Source organism: Pseudophryne corroboree, chromosome 7 (assembly GCF_028390025.1).
Source record: "Pseudophryne corroboree isolate aPseCor3 chromosome 7, aPseCor3.hap2, whole genome shotgun sequence".
Lineage (NCBI taxonomy): Eukaryota > Metazoa > Chordata > Amphibia > Anura > Myobatrachidae > Pseudophryne > Pseudophryne corroboree.
The window spans coordinates 301,256,840-301,282,581 of NC_086450.1; positions in this window are offsets into that span (position 1 = coordinate 301,256,840).

Sequence of the window (25,742 nt, forward strand, 5' to 3'; positions counted from 1 at the left end):
TCCTTCAGACTTTTCAATGCATTTCTTTCATCTTTTGTAAAGTTGAATCCCTGCTTTGGTTTTGTTGTTAGGTTTTCTATTTCCTTCTCCACTAGATTTTGAAATGTGGTAATGTGGGGACCTTTTATATGGTTGGGAAAAAAGGTCGAGGTAGGTTTCAAGTCTGTGTGTAGAAATTCAGTGTCCAGTATTGATGTATTTTCTTTAGACCGTTCTTGATTCTTCGCGAAGAATTTTTTGATACACAATTTCCTTATAAACTTTTGTGTGTCGATGAAGAGATTAAATTTATTGGTACCTGAGTGTGGGGCAAACTTGAGGCCTTTTTGTAGAACATTCTCCTCATTGATTGATAGTTCTCTTTTGCTGAGATTGAATATGGTCTCTGAGTTTGGTGTTGTATCTGTTGCTACTTTCTTTGTGGTCTTCTTTCTCTTTCCTCCTCTTGTACCTCTTTTTCTAGAGTTGTGTTCCTCCTCCTTTTTGTTGCCGAAAGTACATATTCGGGTGGTTTCTCTGTGCCCCAGACTGTGTCTAAAAAATCTTGATCATCATCTTCTTCATCTTCGCTTATTTGATCACATTCAAGGTATCTTTTTTTCTGTTTGGATCTTTCCTTTTGATCTTCCTTCCTCTCAATTTTCTTTATTAGTTCGTCTAGGTCATTGGCTTCTTCTTTTCTTGCTTGTTCTACTCCACTATGATATGATTGTTTGATTAGTGTATACGGATTATTTGGACGGTAATTAGTGGTTTGTTGTTTCTCCCAGGTTGAATTCGTCCGGGGTTTTTGATAGGGTTTTTGATAAGGTGCTCTTTTTGGAGTATACGGTCTCTTAGGTTTTGATCTCGGTGCCTGTTGATCCATATGTGATTTTTTCTGTTCCCAATTCCTCATGGGCTGTTTGTAAACTTGTCTTCTAGTATTTTGCTGGTATTGATAATGTTTCTTTTCTTCTTGATCTCTCTTATACTTTTTTTGTTTTTGTAATATGATGTTGTCTTCCAGTTTCTCCATTTTTTGGTGGGTTAAGTTCATTAGGGTTATGTAATCTTCCATTGTATGAAGGGGTTCAAACTTTTTTCGATTTCTGTGATTGAATCTGTAATATTTTTCAAGGATATTTTTAGTTCTTCTATGATTACGTTCATTAACTGTTTTGAACAATTGTCGAGAATGTCATTCCATTTATTATGAAAATTTGAATCCGCTGGATCAAATGTGCATTGTTTTTGCATACGTAATCCTTTAGGGATCATGTCTTGTTCCAAATATTTTGTTAGGGTGGGTAATTCCCACCATTGTTTAATTTCTTTTGTGTAAAGTTTTTCCAATTTCAGGAATTGGCTGCAGAAGCGCTCATCTTCTACCTTTGTTTCTGCTATTGGCAAGATGTTAGTTGTAGAGAAGATGTCATCCAAATTTTGGCGCCTCTGATTGTATGTTTTAAATGCCATATTGTGTGTAGCTGCAGCTGCTATATAAAGTGTTAACAGAATAAATTTGGTATAGTTTGCTGCACTGTGAGGGAAAAAAGCTGCTCAGGTTGTTTATTGGTACTTTCTGAAATTTTTGTTAAACCGAGCGCTTGTGTGTATTAATATATGGTGTTCTGTGGAAATGCTTAAATGTGAATATAAAATAATATAAATTAATGTCAGTAAGGTGATAAAGAAAAAAAAACTTTGTGGTAATTGAGGAGAAAAGTACCTCCAAAGCAGATATTTGCCCTTCTGTCTTTCATCAAAATATGAATTTTATCAGGTGGCACTCAGCAGGCTTTGAAATAGATAAAAGGTTATTTGTCGTTTGTTGCATATTTAGATGCAATAAAGGACAAAGAATCTTATATCCACTTTAAAGTCTGTTGAGTGCTGCCTATATGTGTTTATCTGATATCCCAATGGGTATAAGGAATGCTTGGATGGGGACAGGAGTGACGGACTACAGTTAAAGTATATATTTAAATATATATATTTATATATATATATATATATATATACATACACACACACACAGTACTTATATATATATATATATATACACACACACACACACACACACACACACACACACACACACACACACACACACACGTGTAACAGTAAACGTGCACTCCCCCACCAGGGTCTTTTTGGACTCACAGTTCTCTTTATTCCAAATACATCACCAATAAATGTGTCAGGACATCAATGTTTCGGCTTTCAAGCGCGGCATTCATCATAATACAGCCCACCAGTAGAACAGACAAAGACATACTGCACACTGTTTGTTCTACTGGATGGTACCTTTAATGTTAGACTTGGATGTATTAGATGCCACTCTTTGAGTGGCATTGAGTTAGCACTCCAGGCAGCTGCTGAAGAGAAATATGTGAGTGCCAACCTGTCCTTGATATATATATATATATATATATACTAACAAGGTTCTATTACTGTAAATTACAATATATGGACTTTCAGCTTCAGGTACGCACACTCATGGACTTCCTGCACACTAAATGTACATGTTCCAGAGTCTAAACATTAGAGAATAAAATACAGAGTGTGCGTATTTTAATTTTGCATGCATACACCAAAGACAGATGTGCAGTGCCTTCATGTTAGTGCTGGTGGCACAGGATTTTGGGCTGATATGCCGGTATTTGGGATGCCAGCGGTCAGAATACTGATGGTGAGAATCCCGACAGGGGTTGGGTAAGTATGTTAACCCTCCCTTCTTAACCCCCTATTCCTAAACCCCCCTTCCCACAGCCTAAACCTAATCCCCCCTCCATGCATTCTAAACCTAACCACCTCTTCCCACAACCTAAACCTAAACCTCCCTCCGCATCTGAAACCTAACCCTTATCCCCCATGGCTTATCTCTCCAGCATCCTGGCAAGCAGTTATTTGTGATCCTGGCGGTCGGGATTTCCGGCGCCGGGATTGTGACCCTATTCAGAATGCCAGTGCTGGCATTCCAAGCAGTGTCGGGATTCCGGCATTGGTACTTTATTTTGACTGCTGGGATCCTTACCAGATCCAGCTGCTCTTATCTTAATAGTTTGAGTCTGTAATTGCCACCAGCCACATCTTTACTACTTAGAAACTAGTTTAGGTGATATATTAATACAAACTAATTTTCTTCTAAAATATAATTGATTTTATTAACAATTGAATGCAAGAGTATAACAAAATATAAATTGTGGATTGTACCTCATACACGCTGATCTTACAAAAAGCTGACTCCATAAAGATGGTGCCAATTTTGTAGGTTAGAAATGGCCATGGCACAGCATAGAGATAAAAGGTAAACATATTAATATAAATGATTGGACACATACTAATTAATATTAATATACATATTACATTTAATTTAAAAAAATATTGATTGTTAATAAACACATTATTTATCATACAAAATCTAAAAAAACAGACTTTTTTGAGAAACTTAGAATGCTTATAAAAATGGAACTATTTCATAGCCCTCATTCAATCCTTTAGGACCGAGGTTCCTAACTTTGGTCCTCAAGTACCCCCAACAGTTCATGTTTTCCAGGTCACCTATCAGTTGAAGAGGTGTATTCATTACTCACTGACACATTTTAAAAGACCCACAGGTGGAACAAATTATTTCACTTGCAATCCTGTGAGGACACCAGGAAAACATGTTGGGGGTACTTGAGGACCGAGGTTGGGAACCACTGCTTTAGGTGATAGTGTGTCCAGGTCAAAAATCCAATACATATCATGTGAGAGTTTTTCACCATATCTAGGACCTACTGTAATTGAGTATGTTCAATAATTTTAAAAGTAATGACTTCAGGGTTAGAATCACGATGGCTCAGGAAATCTCAGAAAACTGGGTGACTTTCAATTTTATTCTTAATATCCCTAATGTGTTCTTGTACTTAGTTTCACTGGAGGTTTTGTTGATACCAAGACCACAGTCATATTCTAGCAGATAAATATCGGATGCAGTGTTACAATTACTAAAATGTTTCAGAGGTAATTTCTTGGTCCCAATAAAATGAGAGATATATTTTCTGTTGGGATGAACATATTTACAGACATTGCAATGATAATTTTTGTAAGAGCCTTACATATTTTAGAAGTGAATTTGTTACTAGTTATTTTTTCTATCTTAAATGACTGGGGACAAGGATATCATTAGGATTACATGTCTTTATTTAAATAATGCTGTCAGGTACAATATTGTGTAAAAAAGAATCTATTTTGAGAATATCCCAGTGTTTAAACATGACATGTTTCAATATCTTTCCCTGGCAGTTGTATTGTACGATGCACAGGAGACCTATCATTCTTACTATTTTTTGTGTGTTCTTCCAGAAGGCTATCTCTAGTCACAAGTCTGGTCTTTTCGAATGCATCTTTCATGATTATGTCCAGATACTGATGTTCCCTGCACCTGTTTGCGTACAACGAAAGTTGTTAATTGCAAACATTATCTGTGCTGCAATTCCTTTTAATAAGGTGGCATTATGAATATTGAATGTTATTCTTCTATTTAGTAAGCTGTCCACTTTTCTAATGTAGACAACTGTTTGTACTGCATAAACCTCTTTAAATAGGGTTTTTTTTGTGTGTTTTTTTTGTAGAAACCTTAATTTTCTCCTACTATAACCAGATCTAAAAATGATGATAAAAATGTTTAATACTGTATATTTATAAAAAATTGTCTCTTCTGAATTCCAGATTAAGATGAAATTGTCTATAATATGACATGTACAAATAAGGCCCCTCATCCTTGCTGCTAGTTGTGGCAATAACTAGTCGATTGCCCCAACTAGTGTGCCCACACGTGCTTATGCACTTGCTTCTATCTATCTATCTATCTATCTATCTATCTATCTATCTATCTATCTATTTACAGTATGTACAGGGTGACCAAAGAAAAAAAAGATCAGATTTTAAAAGTTAACAAAAAAGGCATGGGCCTAATTCCTGGATGATGGACACACTAGTCTCATATGCCCATTTCCTGCTTAACTACTTACTGCTAATGAAATGTGACTTGGGTCTAATGCCCAGTATAGGTTTTAGGCCCAGGTCACATAGCATAAACAGCAGTTAGGCTGGACTTATGCCCTGATTAGTGACCCTCACTTATACTTGGGTGCTCAGGTCTTGGGCCTTCCTAAATAGTAATCAGTGACCTGGGCCAAATATGCAGTATCTTTATTTTGGGGATCAGGTCTTCGCCTTCTTATCTGTCACCAGAGAGTGACCTGGGCCTGATTATCATCAGGGGCTCAGGCCTGTCCTTATATCCACACAGGCCTGAGGCCACACTACCTCCATGGGCCTAGTGCATGAAAACCCTGGTGATCAATGGAATGGGTTAAATAAATAGCAGTTGCCCAAGTCCATCTAATGTGAAGTAAAGGTTACAGTGGGCAGCTGTGTTTATAGCTCTTTTGCTTTCCTCCACTGCAGCACTCTTGCAGTCCTCAGCTTCTTTCTTTGTCCATCCTGGCCAGTGGTACTGCCTCTACTTTCTACTGGCACCACTCATCTATATCCTCCCACTGGGGATCTTTTTTGTCTGGATTTTCGCTCTTCTGTTCTTTGAGAGGGCTTTTATCCTTTCTCTCCACAGCTACACTGAACTCTCACACTCTTCAATGCCTGATATAATACACCACAAAGATGCGGTTTGCTGAATCCACTTTTGATTGGCTGTTGGTTCATGAGTTGCAATTGGCTCATGGCTGTGGCCAAATTGAAAATGCTGCAAATGCTTAAAGGTTGCTGGTCTGTGAGCCATGATTAGCTTGTGGTCAGTGCATATGTAACCTGCTGTATCTGCTTCTTTATCCCAGCGCTGGCTGCTGTAATGAAGCACATCTCCACATACCTGTGAAAGTTCTGAGCATTGTGTTATGCAACATAACAATGTATTGATCATATAGTGCACCATTAAATACTGTTGCAAACAAGACATCTTTTTTTCTATTGTTACAGTATTCTTCATAAACGCCTCCACAATGTAACTATACATTACCATATTGATTCTGTTATAACAATCTAGCTGTTGATAAAGTAAATTATCACATAAGTACTTTTGTACTGTGATGACACAATGATTATACTTCTCCCTTCCTTCCCTTTCAGTGTTTTTTTATACATTATCAGTATGCTTAAAATTCAAACAAATAGTATACATACTGTGGCAATCTAAGATATTTAATTCGCTCAGTAGAGTAGTCAGTGTTGCAGTGTATATGTGCTTAATAAGAGTACAAACTTTTCTTTCCAGGTTTAAATAAATGAAAATAATGTTTTGACTGCCTTAGCTCTACTGTAGCTGAGGTGTCTGGCAGCCTGTCCCACCTGGGCTTTCCACAGGACAGCAGCCATTAGTTGTGGTCATGCCTCCTTTTTCTGCTCTGTGTGGGCAGTTTCCTTCAGTCCCAAACTTATTGACTTGGGACAAGACATTATAATAGTAGAGTCCCTCACTTTTCTCATTAGGGCCATCTACTGCATTTAATATCATCATACAGACTCTTGGCATATCTGGTGATCTTATTTTCTAACTTGTGGAGTTTACCTTTTTTCCAACTATGGTGCCCCTTGAACTCTTTGCTCTTCATATCCAGTATGTGAGATTCATTCTTAGATACAATGGTAGGCATTAAAATTGTGAAGTAACTTTCCTCAAAGTAACAAACTTTTCTTCACTCTTGTCATCTTCATGATAATCATGCAAGTTGTTTTTCTCAGAATCCTCTGGTTCAGGCAAAGTACAGTTTTTTCTTAGTTTCTTCTTAACCAAATAAAGGTTTTTCTTAAACCTCTTACAGGCACATCCTTTGGCCAACATCTGCTTGAAATCTCTTAATCCTTCAGCCTTGAAACACTGTTTTGACTACTGCCATGCCTCACTGTAACTCATCCTCTTTCAAGAGTCGCTGTCATCATGACAGCCACCAACATCATAATCTTCAGACCTTGGCTTTATGTTACCAAAGTATATATGGGCACCGCCACTCTCTGGTTTTGGATTCTCTTGTCCACATAATATACTCAAATGATAATTTAATTAACTGATAAATTTCATATCATGATTTTGATTGTTTTTAGCCACTTCAATAATGTTCACATCTTTTGGATCTTCTTGTGCATTTGCTTGTTGGACTTTGAAAATATGGTGATCAACTTCAACATGTTCCATCAGCGTATATTGAGATTCACCTTCCACAGAGGTCTTTAAATTTAAATTCTGTTTAGCTAGTTATTTGCTTTAAAGCTTTGTAGTGTGAGACAAATTCACTTCCTCACAGACAAATTCAGATGCATTGCAAGTTCCTTACTGGTTGCATTGCTATATATAAAGCGTACTCCTCTTCACAAGACTGTCAACATGAACGTCTTGGAAAGTTTTGCTGTAACATGGTCATATCCGTATCGTCTTGACCACATAGCAACATTAAAGTCTCCTCCTGGGAAGCCATAGGTATTTTTGGACTCTTATGTATGCTCCATATCACTAACTATAAATACATATCATCAGGAACTGTAACCATTTGGAAGGGCTGCACCGCTCCAGGCATAATGGGAAGCTAAGTGCTATTGTAAAGTAACTCATTCACTTTTGCTGTACAGTCTTTTAGGGAGTTTCCCAACTTTGATACTTTGCTCTCTACTTGCACAAATGGATATTTAAAAAGGACATCTCCATTGTCCAATGGATGGTAGCTGACAACTACTACCTTTCTGGATCTTCTTACTTTCGTTCAAGAAATTCACTGTTTGTTTGCAGTTTATGTCTTTTTGCATCTGTAGTACTATACCAGGGATGGGGAACCTTCGGTCCTCCAGCTGTTGTTGAACTACACATACCAGCATTCCTTGCTACAGTTTTGCTATTTGGCGATGCTAAAACTGTTGCAGGGCATGCTGGGATGTGCAGTTGAACAACAGCTGGAGGGCCGTAGGTTCCCCATCCCTGTACTATACAAATATCACTCTTCATGCCAGCCTTGTCATGATCACCATGTAGGATAACAATAGATTTTGTACATCAGTACGAGTGTTCTCCAAATACCACATTTAAGTTTTTAAGTGTTTTTGGATGCCACTTATTTGTATATGTTGTAGTTGCAAACCAACGTTTATTTCACATTGTTTCCAAAATTCTCTTGCACCCATGATCACCCTGTAGTAACTGCTTCTATTTTTGTCAGACTATGGCCCTCATTCCGAGTTGTTCGCTCGCTAGCTGCTTTTAGCAGCATTGCACAGGCTAAGCCACCACCCTCTGGGAGTGTATCTTAGCTTAGCAGAATTGCGAACGAAAGATTCGCAAAATTGCGAATAGAAATTTCTTAGCAGTTTCTAGGTAGCTCGACACTTACTCTGCCTCTGCGATCAGTTCAGTCAGTTTCGTTCCTGGTTTGACATCACAAACACACCCAGCGTTCGCCCAGGCACTCCCCCGTTTCTCCAGCCACTCCCGCGTTTTTCCCAGAAATGGCAGCGTTTTTTCACACACACCCATAAAACGGCCAGTTTCCGCCCAGAAACACCCACTTCCTGTCAATCACACTCCGATCACCAGAACGCAGAAAAATCCTCGTAATGCCATGAGTAAAATACCTAACTTTTGAGTAAAATAACTAAGCGCATGCGCTCTGCGAACATTGCGCATGTGCAGTAAGCGACTAATCGCAATATAGAGAAAATCGTCAACGAGCGAACAACTCGGAATGACCACCTATGTTCAATGAAGAGATCATATGCAAGCCCAGTCTGGGCTTAAGGTGCTCAAACACCTAAATATTTATCTTCCAATCTGGCTGGAATGAAAATCTGGTAATGGATGAGAGCAATTGACATGGATGGGAGCAAATAACAGTTGACCATTTCCCATCCATTACAAGATTTTCGTTCCAACCAGCCTGATTGGAAGATAAATCTTTAGGTGTATGGGCACTTTTAGAACCAAATTCCATATTGTAGTCCAACTTATTTTCATCCCCTGCTTCTCCCACTTCCAAGTGGAATTTTTCCTCAGTTGAGTACTGTTGTTCCAGATGGGTAATTTTTTTTCAATTATGCTTTCCAGCTTATTCAGGGTCTGCAGAAGATGGCTCTCCATATCTTCAAATTCAATAAGTCAAAAGTTTTGTTCAGCCATTTCAGATTCTGCCACTTTTAATGCGCACTGTGCTCTAGTTCTCTGTCATTCATTTCCATTTTGGGAGATTTTGCAACTGTTTCTGTGTAATTGACAGACATTTTCAATGTTCTCATTATCTCCTTGCAAATTTTCAAGCACATCACAGTATGTGCATTGTAAAGTTCTTTCTCCAAAGCTCCACTTCGTTCTGCTATACCATGCAGACTTTCCTCTAGAAGTGTATTTCTTTCAGCCAGACACTCTAAATTTTCACTGGCTGTAGCAAAGTTGGATTGGAGTATCTGTATTTGCCCTCTACAACTTGCTTCTGTGGACACAACTAAAGAGTCTTTTTTATTTTAACACCAGAGCTAATCTACTATATCTACTTGCATGCCCTGTGCTTCAGTCCCTTACACATTTTTTTAATACTTACTTTTTTTGCTTAAGTATCACATAATTCAGGCACAATTCAACAATGTCTTACTCTAATTCCATTATTCTTTGCAAGCAGCACATTATTTTCACATTGTAATACATTTTAATGCTTCAGCCTCCTCAAGGCATTCAGACATAACTGCTAATTTTAAGTATGTGTCTTTAAACTCTCTTTTTTAAAGGATATTTTAGAGTGCAACTTTTCCTCAACTAGCTTATGTAAAAATCTTCAGCTGACTTTCTCTTTAAGTCACTTATATGTATATAATACTATGAGAAACTTTCATGCATAACTTTGCTCATATGGTAAATTCTTCATGTAGTCATATTCTTTCTGTTGGCAGATCCCTCCAGTCTAACAGAGACTTGATGGATCACAATGTGAATATCCATGGAAAGACAAGTACAGCTTATTTTTTTTCCTTTAAGATTTAACTTCAACCTTGTTAAAATGTACAGTAGAGGATGTATTTTAATCTGCACTGGTTGACCCAGTTAATTTAGGAACTACAGAAAGTTTGGTTTATAGCATAGGGGCTGATACAAAGTGGATGAATCTTCATAGGCTTCATACCAAATCACACACTTCTACAGAGTCATACATCTCATCTTCATTTGTAGCTAAAGTTGTATAACTCATGGTATTGGGGTATTCATTACTCAGATGACACAACTATGGATTAATTAGATGTAAGCATATGCAAATATATGCCTGTTTTCAAAAGGATCTCTTGCACCAGTTATAGTGTTATGATAGCTACGAAACCAAGGGTCCAGTTTAACAGAATACAGCAAAGGCTATAAATTAAAGTGGCTGGTTACAAGATCACATTAAATCTGGGTTCAAATCCAGATAAGCAATTTCCAGGTTGAGATCCTTAAAACCCCCTTATGAAACTAAATGCAAATTGTAGTCCATAGGCTACAATAGGCTAATGTCCTCAGATTAGAAATATGTAAACTGTCTTTAGCCCTCATTTTTGGAAGATTTATCCCATTTTTGGGTCCTAATAAATAGTACCTAAAGTGTATTTATAGTAGATATGTGCTCACCTAGATGACAATTTTTATGTAGGAATAATTATGACTGAGTTGCATTCAGCCCTTAATTAGCATCCAAATATTTAAGTTTTGGAGTATATTGCACGTTTTGGCTAAGTACTGTAGGTATGGAAGGACACAAACATCATTTTCTGTGTAGTAACTAATGTAGCATCTGTGCTATTGACTGACATGAAAATATTATATTTGACTTAGTTATGTAGCATAATAATAACAACTGACAAAGTAAGTTATTCCTAAACCATCTGTGTTTCAAGGTCAGAAAAGTTTGGCTAGTCTTTCACCCTAAAGTTTTAACCTGCTAAATATAGTATACAGTATAATTGCATTGTTGGCTGACAACAAGAAGAGTATAATGACTAATGTATATTTTATAGGATCATAAAGTAGTAAAGTAATCTATAGAGAATTACTTTTTTAATAGATGCAATTCTCTATAACCATAACATTTAGAATCTTTGTGCATCTATGAAAGAGGAGTCAATGTTTTCTGAAAGAAACATATGTAACATATTGCATATATTTTGTCTTAAGACATTAATAAAAAATATGTTAGGCGCAACTGAAATAATGTACAGTAGCAAAGTAGATCTTGGATGGTAAATCATGAGCGAAGGTGATATTTAGCACCTAACCTTAAATACTTTTTACCTCTATTCATATTATTAATAAAATTGAAAAGTTCTACAAACAGTGAAGAGACTCCTAAGAGAAAAATAAGTTAATGTTAGACTTTAGAAGTAAAATAAGTTTAGATGAGCGAATTTTGGCTTGGGACTTCCCGCCAGACTCAGAAACCAGAATGAGGCAAAATATCATCATTCTGCTGTCAGATTCTCATGGGTTTTGGATTCCATATAAGGGGCTGCGTGTCACCGCCATTTTCGCTCCAGTATTGGAGAGTGTAGCGAGAGGATGTGTCTCTCTCCTCAGTGTCTGTCTGTGTGGGAAAGTGGTGTGGTGATCTGCTCTGTCTTATGTGTGTCATTCTGTCTTGTGCTGCATCAATCCAGTGGTGGTGTCTTGTGCTGCATCAGTCTAGTCACAGTGGTGGTGTCCTCTGCTGCCATATGTCCAGTGCTGCTGTATAGGTCCAGTCCAGTAGTGCTGGGTTGTGCTTCATCATTCCAGTGGTAGTGTCTTGTACTGCATCAGTACAGTCACAGTGGTGGTGTTGTCTGCTGCCATATGTCCAGTACTGCTGTATAAGTCCAGTCCAGTGGTGCTGTGTTGTACTGCATCAGTCCAGTGGTGGTGTCCCTGTGCTGCTGTATAAGTCCAATGATATTGCCGTATAAGTCTAATGATACTGTCGAATAAATCCAGTCCAGTAGTACTGACATATAAATGCAGTCCAATGGTACTGCCATATAAATCCAGGCCAGTGGTACTGCCGTATAAGTCCTTTGATACTGCCGTATATGTCCAGTGGTACTGCGGTGTAAGTCCAGTGATACTGGCGTATAAATCCAGTCCAGTGGTACTGCCATAAAAATCCAGTTCAGTGGTACTGCCATATAAATCCAGTCTAGTGGTACTGCCGTATAAGTCCAGTGATACTGCCATAAAAATCCAGTGGTTCTAGCAAATAAATCCAGTCCAGTGGTGCTGCCATATAAATCCAGTCCAGTGGTACTGCCGTATAAATCCAGTCTAGTGGTACTGCCGTATAAGTCCAGTGATACTGCCATATAAATCCAGTCCAGTGGTACTGCCGTATAAATCCAGTCTAGTGGTACTGCCGCATAAGTCCAGTGATACTGCCATATAAATCCAGTCCAGTGGTACTGCCGTATAAATCCAGTGGTACTGCTGTATAAATCAAATCCAGTGATACTGCCATATAAATCCAGTCCAGTTGTACTGCCGTATATATCCAGTGGTACTGCCATATAAATCCAGTCCAGTAGTACTGCCATATAAATCAAGTCCAGTGGTACTTCCCTATAAGTCCAGTGATACTGCTATATATGTCCAGTGGTACTGCCGTATAAGTCCAGTGATACTGCCATATATGTCCAGTGGTACTGCAGTATAAGTCTATTGATACTGCCGTATATGTCCAGTAGTACTGCCGTATAATTCCAGTGATACTGCCATATAAGTCCAGTGGTACTACTGTATAAATCCAGTCCAGCAGTGCTGCCATATAAGTTCAGTGGTGCTATCTTGTGCTGTTTATTATTTACTCCAAATAAAGGGGTTATTAATATTTAATCCAAATAATTTTTACAGGGTTTGCCCTGTGTGGTGTAGAGGTACGCTCTCCTGTGCTGCATTTTGTTTTATAACTCCAGAAAAATTAATGTAGAACAAATTTTGGAGGATAACATAGGGAAAGATCAAGAACCACTTCCTCCTACTGCTTCCGCTGCTGTTGTTGCTGCTGGGAGTCGATCTTCATCCCAGAGGGGAAGTTGGAAGACCACTAGTACTACTTCAACTAAGCAAATGACTGTCCAACAGACCTTTGCGAGGAAGATGAAATATTACAGCAGTCATCCTGTTGCAAAGCGGATAACTGAGGCCTTGACAGCTATGTTGGTGTTAGCCGTGTGTCCGGTATCCATCATTAGTGCTGTGGGACTGCAGTGCCACTCCTAGATGGGCCAGGTGTTTGTGCCGCAGACTTGTGTCACTTAGCTTAGTCATACAGCTACCTTGGTGCAACTTTTAGGCCTAAAAACAATATTGTGAGGTCTGAGGTGTTCAGAATAGACTGGATGTGAGTGGAAATGGATGTTATTGAGGTTAGTAATACCATAGGATCAAAATTACCTCCAAATTATGTAATTTCAGCTATTTTTATGGGTTTTTTTCAAAAACCATCCAGATCCAAAACCAAAACCAAAACTTTTTTAGAAAACTAACCTGAGGGTAATTATTAGGTTTTTCTTGTCTGAGGATGACAACTATTAACACTTAAGAAATCACTAAGGAGGGCTAGATCAAAGCTTGGTACTTTATATCTCTCCACTTTATCTACTCCAAGCTTTGATCAATCACCCCCCAACTGTTGGACCACCTGTGGAGTAGAATTCTTAAGTCAGTAAAAACGTTAGTATGTCAAATGACAGTATATGTTGTAATATATATAGTATTGAAGTGATTAAGACTGGATGACTGTTGTTTTTACAGTTATATTTTTTTTAAGAGAGGTTTTATGTGAGGTCTTCAAATTTTCTTTATTTACTTTATTTAGAAAGAGAAAGAGCGACCAGACACTCAATGATCATCTAAACATGCAAGTTTCCAATGGTTACATTAGGAAAACTATTTTTGAATACTTGACAGATTGTGTCTATTTAATGAGTAAATGCCAATTAGATGGTCTTATAACTATAATTACCTTCCCTACTGTCTAAGGTCTCAGTTATTTGCCAAGATGAGTTTTGTTTATATAGTTGTAAGACTATGGTAACTAATATTCAGCATGTGCTGAGTCATTTAAGGTTAGTCATAAAACTACTGTAGTTGTTCATACTGCAAACACTGTTTCAATGGCTAGAATGGAAATTTGTAATTTTCATTAAGGGCCCTATTAGTCATCACTAATGGGCCTGTTACACATACGGAAATATTCAGCAACTTCAAAAATGTACCATTTTTGGACATTGCCTACAGGAACCTATGCCAGCTGGAGTTTATTGCCAGAGCCCTGCTATTCCTATTGGAGGGTCAGGTTGCATAATTGGATCTGATTAGATTCCTCGGCCCCCTTCCATACTGTTTGACCTCTAGAAGTGCGCATGCATGAACTCAGTTAATGTATGTGCACTAACACTGGCATGTAACATTTTGCCTCTAGTAGTTAATGGCAGATTAGGCAGTGTTAGGAATAATTTATTAACAATTTCTTATATAGCGCAGTAAATTTGATTGCACTTTACAATTAGTAACAAAACAAAACTGGGTAAAAACAGACAATCACAGAGGTAGGACAGCCTTGCTCGCAAGCTTGCAATCTATAGAATAATTTTAATAACTTCTATTCAGAATAGCTATCTCCAATTGCTCCAATAATATGGTATCTGATGCTGCAGCTCAGATTCCAAATTGTTGGACTATTTAAAGAGGAAATTGCTGAATATGCCATTTGGAGCATCTGATAATAATAATAATAATAATAATAATTTTATTCATATAGCACTCTTTCTCCAATAGGACGCAAGGCGCTTAACAGATACATAGAATAATATAGTACAGAAAATAATGAAGTACATTTTCATAAAATACAGAAGCATGAAGATACTAAAAGAGACATTATGGAAATGCTTGAGTAAATAGGAAAGAATTGAGTCTACTTTTGAAGGATTCTATAGTTGGGGACTCTTGCAATGTGCGGGGAAGTGAGTTCCATAGAGTCAGAGCCACATGACTAAAAGCTCGACCCCTAGATGAATTACGGGAGATTCTAGGTACTGCTAAAAGTCCTTCATCTACAGATCGCAGTAATCGAGTGGGGCAGTATGGGGTCAGAAGCTGCATCAGGTACCTTGGGCCCTGGTCATGAAATGCTTTGAAACTCAGTAAGCCAATCTTGAAGATGATTCGCCATTTTACAGGCAGCCAGTGAAGGGAGTATAGGATGGGTGTTATGTGGCTAGAATGGGGCTGGTTGGTTAACAGCCTGGCAGCTGTGTTTTGCACCAGCTGTAAGTGGTGCAATTCTTTTGCTGGGAGACCAGGGTAGAGGGCACTACAGTAGTCTAATCGAGATGATACAAATGCATGTATGACTTTTGGCAGATCATCTGAGGGAATTAGGTGCTTGATTCTGGCTATGTTCCTCAGGTGAAAGAATGAGGATTTGATTGTGGCTGATATCTGATGTTTAAGTGTCAAGCCACCATCCAGGACAACGCCAAGATTCCGCACACGATCACTGGTCTGTAATTCTGAATCCCCGAGTGTAAGTCCAGTTGGTTGGCTATGCTGCAGTCTTGTCCTTTGATGTTGCGTTCGTATCATAAGGACCTCTGTTTTATCCAGGTTCAGTCGCAGCCAACTGGCGCTCATCCACTCCTGTAGCTCAGCTGGACAGCAATTTAGGGTTGCTATTGGGTTATCAGTGCCCAGAGCAAAGGACAATTACAGTTGTGTATCATCTGCATAGCAGTGGTAGACCAGGCCATGGTGCCTGATTATTTCACCCAATGGGAGCATGTATACTGCAAAAAGCATGGGGGATAGTATAGAACCTTGTGGGACACCACATGGCAATGGCACTGGTGGTGATGAGTATAATCCAGACGATACTCTCTGTGACCTGCCTGTGAGAAATGATTTGAACCAGCTTAGGACTGTGCCATCCAGACCACAGAAATGTATCAGTTGCTCAATCAGAAGCCCATGGTCCACGGTATAAAATGCTGCTGAGAGATCCATAAGGATTAATATTGAACAGTCACCTCTGTTTCTTGCCATCAGAAGATCATTTAACACACACACCAGGGCTGTTTCAGTGCTATGTCTTCTCCTGAATCCTGATTGGAATGGATCATAAATATCATGGGTTGTCAGGTGGGTTTCCAGTTGATTTGCAACCACTTTCTCAATAACCTTTCATAGGAAAGGAAGGTTTGATACCGGTCTGTAGTTGGTCATGCAGTCAGGATCTAAATTAGGTTTTTTAAGAAGCAGTCTAATAATTGCTTCCTTTAGGGGTCCAGGAAAAATGCCTGTCTGCAAAGAGCGCTGAACAATTTTTGCAAAGACAGGACCAATTATATCCATACAACCTATTAGAAGCTTGGTTGAGGCCGGGTCCAGATCACAGGTGGTGGGACACAAATCCGAGCAATTTCAGCAGTGTCTTTTACATCCACTGGGTCAAAGCTAATCCATGAAGTCAGGTAGCTTATATTGGCAGGCTTTGTAGTTTGCCACTCCTTTAATGGCACTGTGGAGATTCCAGCCCGGATAGTGGATATTTTATCTGCAAAGAAGTTTACAAACTCGTTGCATTTTGCCTGGGAGAGGGTTTCAACAGTCTGCAGGCATGCTGGCTTGCAAAACATCTACACTGTGCGGAAAAGTTGAGATGGCCTATTGTTTGCTGCTGTGATCTCATTTGACAGGAACTGTGATTTTTTACGAGTGATTGTTGATTGGTATTCTTCATTATGCTTTATTAGTTTTATTTTGTCATCCACTAGGTTAGTCTTCCTCCATCGTCTTTCCAGTCTACGCCCCCTTTTCTTGAGTTCACTAACACTGTTATCGAACCATGGAGCTTGACGTTGTAGTTTACGAGGTAATTTATGCACAGGGGTGATAATGTCAATTGCAGCCATTACATCCCTATTATTATAATGGACTAGGGAACAGGGATCTTTACAGGCACCCAGTATAGCAGAGAGATCCAGATTTGCTGCAAGAGCCTGGTTAGTCATACCCCTCCTTGGACAATACCTGGTCAACTCCACGGGCAGAGATCTTATTTGAGGGGTTGCAACTGAGAACCAAAGGGAGTAGTGGTCTGACCAGATGACTGGGTTTATTTTTAGGTCAGTGACTTCTAATCCAATCTGAAAGACAAGATCGAGAGTATGAGCACTTTTGTGTGTGGCAGAAGGAATGACCTGTGTGAAGCCCAGACCATTCGTTGTACACAGGAGGTCTTGGCCAAGGCATGAGAGCTCATTATCCACCCATGCATTGAAATCCCAGAGGATGAGCCATCTTTGATGTTCCAGAACCAGGCCAGCAACAATGTCTGCAATTTCTTGTAGAAATATCTTTCCATCTCCATGGGGCCGGTAAATGAGAAGTACTCTGAAACCTAATCCTGTTGAACTCCGGGCAGCAATGCACTCAAATGAGCGAGTCATTTCAATAGGGTGGACCCTAAGTTTAAGTTCTTTTTTGAAGCAGATAGCCACCCCGCCACCCCTGTGGTCCAGCCTTGGGTTGTGGATGACAGAGTAGTTTGTTGGGATTGCAGCCTCCAATATAGGTGCTGCATTTTCATCTAGCCAGGTCTCTGTAATACAGGCTAGATCTGCAGATTCAATACGGTCAGCAATTGTTGCAGTCTTGTTTCTTACAGATCTGGCAATACAAAGGACTGATCTGATTGGGCATACCAGAGGGCCTTCAGTTTTCTTTATGTTAAGTGCAGGAGCTCTGGGTATGAGGGTCATAAAGTGAGAGTTGACAGTTCTGTTCCAAACACAGGGACGTCTTTTGGGTATCACTTCTATTTGATTGCCACAGGTTCTCAAACTCGGTCCTCAGGACCCCACACAGTGTATGTTTTGCAGGTCTCCTCATAGAATCACAAGTGAAATAATTAGCTCCACCTGCGGACCTTTTAAAATGTGTCAGTGAGCAATTAATATACCTGTGCACCTGCTGGGTTACCTACAAAACATGCACTGTGTGGGGTCCTGAGGACCGAGTTTGAGAGCCTGTGTTATATACCAATGATATCAGAATAAATTCAGTATTGTCCTGCTCAAGGTCTGTTTCATGAACTATATAATTTACTTACATTATCTATCCACATAGTCCATTAAGCAGATACAGTATGTTACAACTCCTCCATTTGTGAGCTGTGTGGGACACTGGGAAGGATTCTATTGGATCCATCTTGGGGAAGTCTGTGCAAAGAACACCATAGGCTTCTATTATGCAAAACCTTGTGTAGATTGTATTGCTTATTGGGAATAAGCTCTGTAAAATGTTTGCTTTCTTGTGCTTGATGCATGTGGGAAATGCAGTCAAACCTTTAAAAAATGCATTTTCAGAGGTTTGACTGCATTTCTGAGGATGGTGCATCCCACCCACTGTTTGCTCGGTCTTGTGAAGAAACTGCAGACACAATTAAGTACACTGTTAGATAGGCCGTTACAGGCCTATATCTCTGTAAATGCTTTACCAACTTGTGTTCACAATGCTTTTCCTAAATAAAAAAAAAAAAAGATTTTCTGTCTCTACATGGACATTAATCCTCTTTGCTTCAGATCCTGTTGTTTAAATCCCAGCTTCCACTTGCACAGAGATGACAGCAGGGCTTACACAGTATATTAATTTGTCAGTTATCTAACTCTATCTAACAAGATATGTGTACAGGAATGAAAGACTTTATCTAAACATCTGCATTTTCAACAAAAAAATACTTAAGATTCTGCAAATGATATTCATATTGAAACACAACAGCTTAAAAAATGGGGTCTTGGAATATATCTATTTGCTGAATATGACAAAAAGTTAAAAGCGGTAAATTAAGAAACTTAAATGTGACAGAGCATGATAGATGTGAGTTGGCACTGTTTGAAAATGAGAAACATTAAAATCTTATATTAGAATAGATCTAGCTTTGCACACCAGTTTGTGTCAGCAAGATTTTATTTTTAGTTGTCAGCAATTTCGAATAGTTTTAAAGGAAGTGCAATTCATATTACTGATTGCCTTTTAGATTATTGGACCAACAATATGGATATACTGTAAGTAAATGTACCAATTTTAACCACTGTAGGCAATATTTAAATAGTCTGGATAATCAGTGTACCAAGACTCTTTCAAAAATCTTATGCCTTTGGCCCTCAGATTAGGAAAGTGAGAACATTTTAGACCTTTACATTAGATAGTCTGAGGCTTTTTGGCAGGGTGCTAATTTTGCACTTGGGCAAGATATGTTGCACTTCAAAGTGTACAAATGGAATGCTTTTTTTTCAGGCATGCTGTATTTATTTACCCTGCCACTCTCCACATTTACACTGTCCAGCTCTATTTTTCACTGCATTTTTAAATGGTCTTTTAATAATGTGCATGACTGCTCTAATAATATATCCTGTTCCATATATTATAGATTACTGCTGTACATGTTTCTGCTGCTCACACTTTAATGGAAAATCAGGCTGCTACTAAAAAGAGTATATAGAGAACTGTCCCTACTTTTTTAAACTTGCCTGTATAAAGCAAAACCCTTAACGATGTCCCTATTTAGCAAGATTTTTTTTATTTCCTTTAATTATGCCGAAACAGTAGTTTCTGCATAATTTATGTTTATTACTAGTTAACATATGTTTAAAGTATAAGATATCACAGCTCTGTCCTGTGTCATTGTCAAAATTGTTGCATATTGTCATCCATGTGCAATGTAGGATATGTAGCAATTTATCAAGCTTCAAACCGCTGCGTACATTGCTCCTAATAATGGATTTTCCACAGCATGTTTTTCAGTAAGTGTTTCAGTTTTTATTTTTGCTACTGCTGCATTAATTTAACCAACTCTTGTTTCCTTAAAGTAGTATTTAAAAAGATATTGGCAATGTATTTTTTCCCCAAAACTTTTATAGGAATCTGTTTCAGGCAATTTTAGAAGATAACTATTCAAGAAAAAATAAAATCCATTTAAACTCTCAAAGGAAAATAGTGTCATCAATAAGCCCAGGATTCTTAGGTTCTAACCTTTTCTAATCCTTTCCCATTACACTCCAAATTTCAGTTCCTTTTATGTTTTATGTACCAGGAAATACCATACTTAATTTCTACAGGACTTAAAATGACCTAATATGGGGGGCGTGGCCTGGATGTCCAAGAGAGCACACGCTGTGCCCAGAGCTCCTGAGCTAAATACTAATTTTCCAGGTGTATACTCGCCTAATTTTCCCCAGATTGCTCCTACCTGCTGGGTAGGTGTTACAGTGCACGTCAGTAGCGGCTGCAGGGGACCCGCGGAGTCGGGGAGTGCTTTTAAGCACTCCCGCGGATTGCGGCCCTCCCCCCGGCCTAAAGCCTGGGACTCGATTTTGGAGCCGGACCGACGGAACAGAGCGGAAGTCCCACAGGCGCCGATCGGCTCCCCACCTCACTGCAAGGGACCCCCAGAGCCTCCGGAGCCACATTCACGGGCGAAGCAAGCCACGGGGTGCACCTGCGCCATACTGCGGCAGACGGCTCGCGCTCAGACGGAGGCGCTCGGAGCTCGCACCACTGACTCGCTGGCAGGAGGGAGACGGGATCAGACGCGGGCAACGGGGTAAGTTGAGTGGCTGACTCTCCCTACACCTCCCTAGCCCTATGTCCCGTTCTCCGGAGCCGCAATAACCTGAGGCCTCACTGCTAGGCCGGAGCCGGGACCACAGTAACAAGGACACTCAAACCTGCTGCACCGTGGCTGAAGGGCTCTAAAGCCACACACTGTCCCCCTTCCACTGCTCCCCCACAGAGGTCAGAAACAGCGGCAGGACCTGTCACGGCAGAAAAACCATTCCACCTGCGCATAGGGGCGCGCTGGAGCTAACTCTAACCCCAGCCGGGGATCTCCCCCCCCCCTCTCCTGCTCCCGACCGCAGACCCCATTCCCTGCTGAGGGGAGCCGCCAATCACTGACTAGACCAGGCCCGAGACGCGGTTCCGCGTTTACCATACCAGAGGTTGACCGCCAATAGCTCCACATTCATAGGAGCCTTTCGGCATCCGAATCTTGCCTTCTTGCTGCCTGTAACTCATATACCGCCATGCTTTATCCGGGCCCCTTGTTTCACAATACTCTACCCGAAGCTATTTGATGGGCACCTGAAAGCAGGCCACGGGGGATGACCGCTCCCTAAGAACCATGTCGCCATATGTTTCCTGCTGTACCTGACACACCTGACCTACTTGCAAACATCCTCCCTTCGGTTCCCTTTCCGGAATATGAGACGTACCTCGAGATACTCTAGACGGGGCAAAAGCAACCAACCGCGAAAAGTCACGAGATCTCAAGCTGACCTGAGGCCCTTCCTTCACCCCACTTTATCCCCCCAGATGGAGAGCCGTTCCCCTCCCCGATCATCTATCTCTCCCACAGCTTCTCCGACCTCGACTCCAGCTGACGATATGGCTGACCTTACGACAGCGATCAGTCGCGAACTCCGTGATATCCTGACCTTTATGAAGGCCCTTCCTACGAAGCAAGACCTTCAAGAAACCATTAGGAACGAGCTCGCCTCCATCAAAAGCGATATTACACACCTTTCTGACAGAGTGGTTACCCTAGAGGAGGACCGGGAGGCCAGCGCTTCCTGTGTGACCCAACTGAGAGACTCTGTCCTTGCTCAGTCCAAAGAAATCCGAGCTTTACAATCTAGGCTGACAGATATCGATAACAGAGGCAGACGGAATAATATCCGAGTCCGAGGTCTCCCGGAAGAGGTCCCTCAATCTGGGCTAGTGGACGCCCTGTCCAAGATATTCAACGAACTGCTGGGAACAGACTCGGATAATGTCATCACTTTCGATAGAGCTCACAGGGCCCTTAAACCACGGGGCCTCGCCACTGACCGGCCCCGTGATGTTATCTGCCGGCTCCATTACTTCGCCCAGAAGGAGGAAATCATGTTTAAAGCCAGACAACTTGACAGTATTGATTTCAACGGCAGCTCCATAAGCCTCTTTCAAGACCTATCCTGGTACACACTCCAACAGCGGAAATCCCTAAAGCCCCTGACAGACGAACTCCGGAAGCGTCAGATTCGCTACCGCTGGGGATTCCCCTTTCACCTTCAAGCCTGCTCCTCCGGGAAATGGTACACCCTGTCTTCCTACACAGGCCTCACTCCCTTCTGTTCTTCCTTGGGCCTCCCAAAGATGTCCATGCCGGACTGGGAATTTCCTCTTTCAGATATACCTCCCCCTAAGCGGGCTTCTAACGGGGAACCGTGGCAAGAGGTTCGAAGCACTGGGAGGAGATCCCAGCCAACTACAGCCTCTCCCAAGACCACCTAGCTGTAAAAGAACTCTCTGATCGTTATTGACTTTCCCTTCGACAGAAATGTATGCGGGTAAAGAGTTATGGGAGGGTGGTTTCCATCCTCGAATAGACACGACGAGGCTCTGTGTCTTTTTCCAGTAGTTTAAAGAGGGTTATGATGAATAGTTAACATTCCTCCATATGCTGACTGGCGATGGGAGAGGACAGCGGCCTTGATTACTGTCCCTGTCCTTCCCCTGGCCACCCACCCTTTTTACTCCCCCCCTTTTTTCTCCCTGTGTCAGTTAAACATATTATTGCTGTTATTATGGTTCAGGTAGCGGTTCACCCCCATTCCCCCCTATAATACCCGCCTTTGACTATTTGTCGGTGGGGAGACTGACGGGATTACGGTTCAGTCTCTCTCCTGCGGGTTCTCTGCTGATGTTGTTACATTGTTATTGTACTCTTTCTCTTTTTTTTTCTTCTTCCATGTTTACTCTTCTTTCTCCCCCCTCCCCCTCCCTCCACTTTGAGGTTTCTAGGAACGTGTTCTACTTCATTCCACCATGAGTACCCCAGGGAAGATTAAGGTACTGTCCCTCAACGCACGTGGACTCAACTCTCCGGAGAAGAGATCCAGTCTTCTACGTCTGTTAAGGTCAGAAAAAGCAGACGTGGCATTAGTACAGGAGACCCACTTTAAGGTTGGGATCCGCAATCCCTCTATCACCAACCGCTACTTTCCAACAGCGTTCTACAGTAATACCCCCGGTAGCAAATCCAAGGGAGTGGCTATTGTTTTTTCCAGGGATTTACATGTCTCGGATGTGGCCGTATATAGGGTAGCCCCGGGTAGATTCCTAATACTGACTTGCAAGATCTCTGAGCAAACATTCACCTTTGCTGTGATCTATGCCCCTAACCAGGCCCAACTATCCTTCTTTAATTCCTTCCTTCCGAAACTACACTCCTTGATGCAGGGTGTCGTGGTTTTGGGGGGCGATTTTAACTGGACAATGGACCCTAATACTGACACCTCATCCCAATCCTCTAGATTTGTCGCATCTAAATACCGGCGCGTCAAACACTTACTCCACACGTGGCAAATGGCCGACTCCTGGAGAATCCTTAACCCCTCAGGACGGGACTACTCCTATTACTCCCATCCCCATAAGGTTTACTCCCGCATTGATTATTTATTCCTCAGTCACAGACACCTCCCGCTTCTCATAGAAGCCAATATTGGCTCGATTACATGGTCTGATCATGCCCCGGTGACTTTAACCCTGACCCTCCCACACGGATCTCGTAAACAATGGACCTGGAGACTCAATGAATCCCTCCTATATGACACATTATGCAAAGAAGCCTTAGATAAAACCCTAGAGGATTACATTGCTACTAATGTCACAGGTGATGTCTCCCACCTTACCGTGTGGGAGGCGCATAAATGTGTCCTTCGCGGGAAACTGATACAGCTAGGTACCCACAAAAAGAAACAGAGACAGTCTCTGATCACAGGTCTTTTACAGAAAATTCACAATCTAGAGACATCCCACAAGGTGTCCTTGTCAGAGGTAACCCTAGTAGAATTATTAGAAGCCCGTTCCCAGCTAAATAAACTCCTCTCAAACAACATAATCCACTCCATCCGCAAATGTAAACAGAAATTCTACCAGTGGGGTAACAAACCAGGCCGGATCCTAGCCCATGCGATACGAGCCCAACACTCGGCCTCTTTTATTGGCTCGGTGAGAGACACTAGGGGGACTCCCAAATTCAAATCACCAGAGATTGGGGCCTGTTTCGCACACTTCTATTCCTTGCTCTATAATCTAGAGAACGCATCCCCTGATACAGATCCCCGTCTCATACACCAAAAAATCAGAGACTACCTGAAATCCATCGACTACCCCGTCCTTCCATCTTCGAAGCTTAATACATTAGAAGCCCCCTTCACTACCCAAGAAATAGACCGGGCCATCTCCTCCATGAAAGCGGGGAAAAGTCCTGGACCAGATGGCTTCACCATCGCATACTATAAGGTGTTTAAAGATAGACTGCTCCCTCTCATGCTCCGTGCATTTAACTCAATTGCATCTGGCTCCCACTTTTCCCGTGACTCCCTTGAAGCCCATATATCGGTGATACCGAAACAGGGCAAAGACCCTTCGGCATGCGCTAGCTACAGACCCATCTCCCTCCTCAATGTAGACCTGAAAATCTACGCGAAGATTTTGGCAAATAGACTTAACATGCTGCTCCCTCTCTTAGTACATAGCGACCAGGTAGGATTTGTAGTAGGCCGAGAGGCCAAAGACAACACCACCAAAATCCTCAATCTTATCCACCTAGCATCCCACAGTTCTAACCCCACCATTTTGCTCTCTACTGACGCCGAAAAGGCATTTGACAGGGTAAGTTGGAAGTTTATGAAATCCATCTTAGAACACATGGGCTTAGGTCCCAATGCACTCACTTGGATTATGGCCCTTTACGACTCCCCAACGGCAAGGGTGCGTGTAAACGGCACCCTGTCAGAGCCATTCACCATAGCCAACGGTACCAGGCAGGGCTGCCCATTATCTCCCTAGATTTTTGTACTATGTATTGAGGCATTGGCCAGGTCCATTCGGGCTAACCAGGCTATCAAAGGCCTCACCGTTGGCGATGATGAATATAAGCTAGCCTTATTCGCTGACGACCTCTTAGCCATAATATCTCACCCTACTGACTCCCTCCCGCACCTAATGACAGAACTAGACCTATTTGGACACCTCTCCAATTTTAAAATTAACTATAATAAATCTAGTGCTCTGAACATCTCGGCCTCTGCAGACTCCATCGCAGCCCTCAAACACTCTTTTCCTTTCTCATGGCAACCTTCCCACATAACATACCTAGGTGTTAAGTTGAGCGCTAAAGACTCCCAATTATTCTCCCTGAACTACCTTCCACTATTGCAAACGATTCGAAATGATTACTCTAGATGGAATATGAAATTCCTATCCTGGTTCGGGAGGATAAATGTAGTCAAGATGAACACCCTTCCTAAATTACTATATGTAATGCAGACTCTCCCTATCCAAATCCCAGAGACCTGGTTTCGTTCTATATCATCTCTGATCCAACAATTTATCTGGCAAAGAAGGAGACCTCGGATCAGCCGCTCCCAAATCTCAAAACCGATTGTAGGGGGAGGTCTCCAACTTCCCGATATAAAAAATTATTATCAAGCTATTCTTCTGAATAGAGTTATAGATTGGACGAGATACCGAGAACTTAAACAATGGGTGAAGTTGGAGGGCCTGTACGTACAACAATTTCCAGAAATATTCCCCTGGTTACCCTCCCCCCCCAAATTGACCAGCCCTCACCCCACCATTACTCCTACACTTGCTACTTGGAAATCATTGCGAACTCAACCCT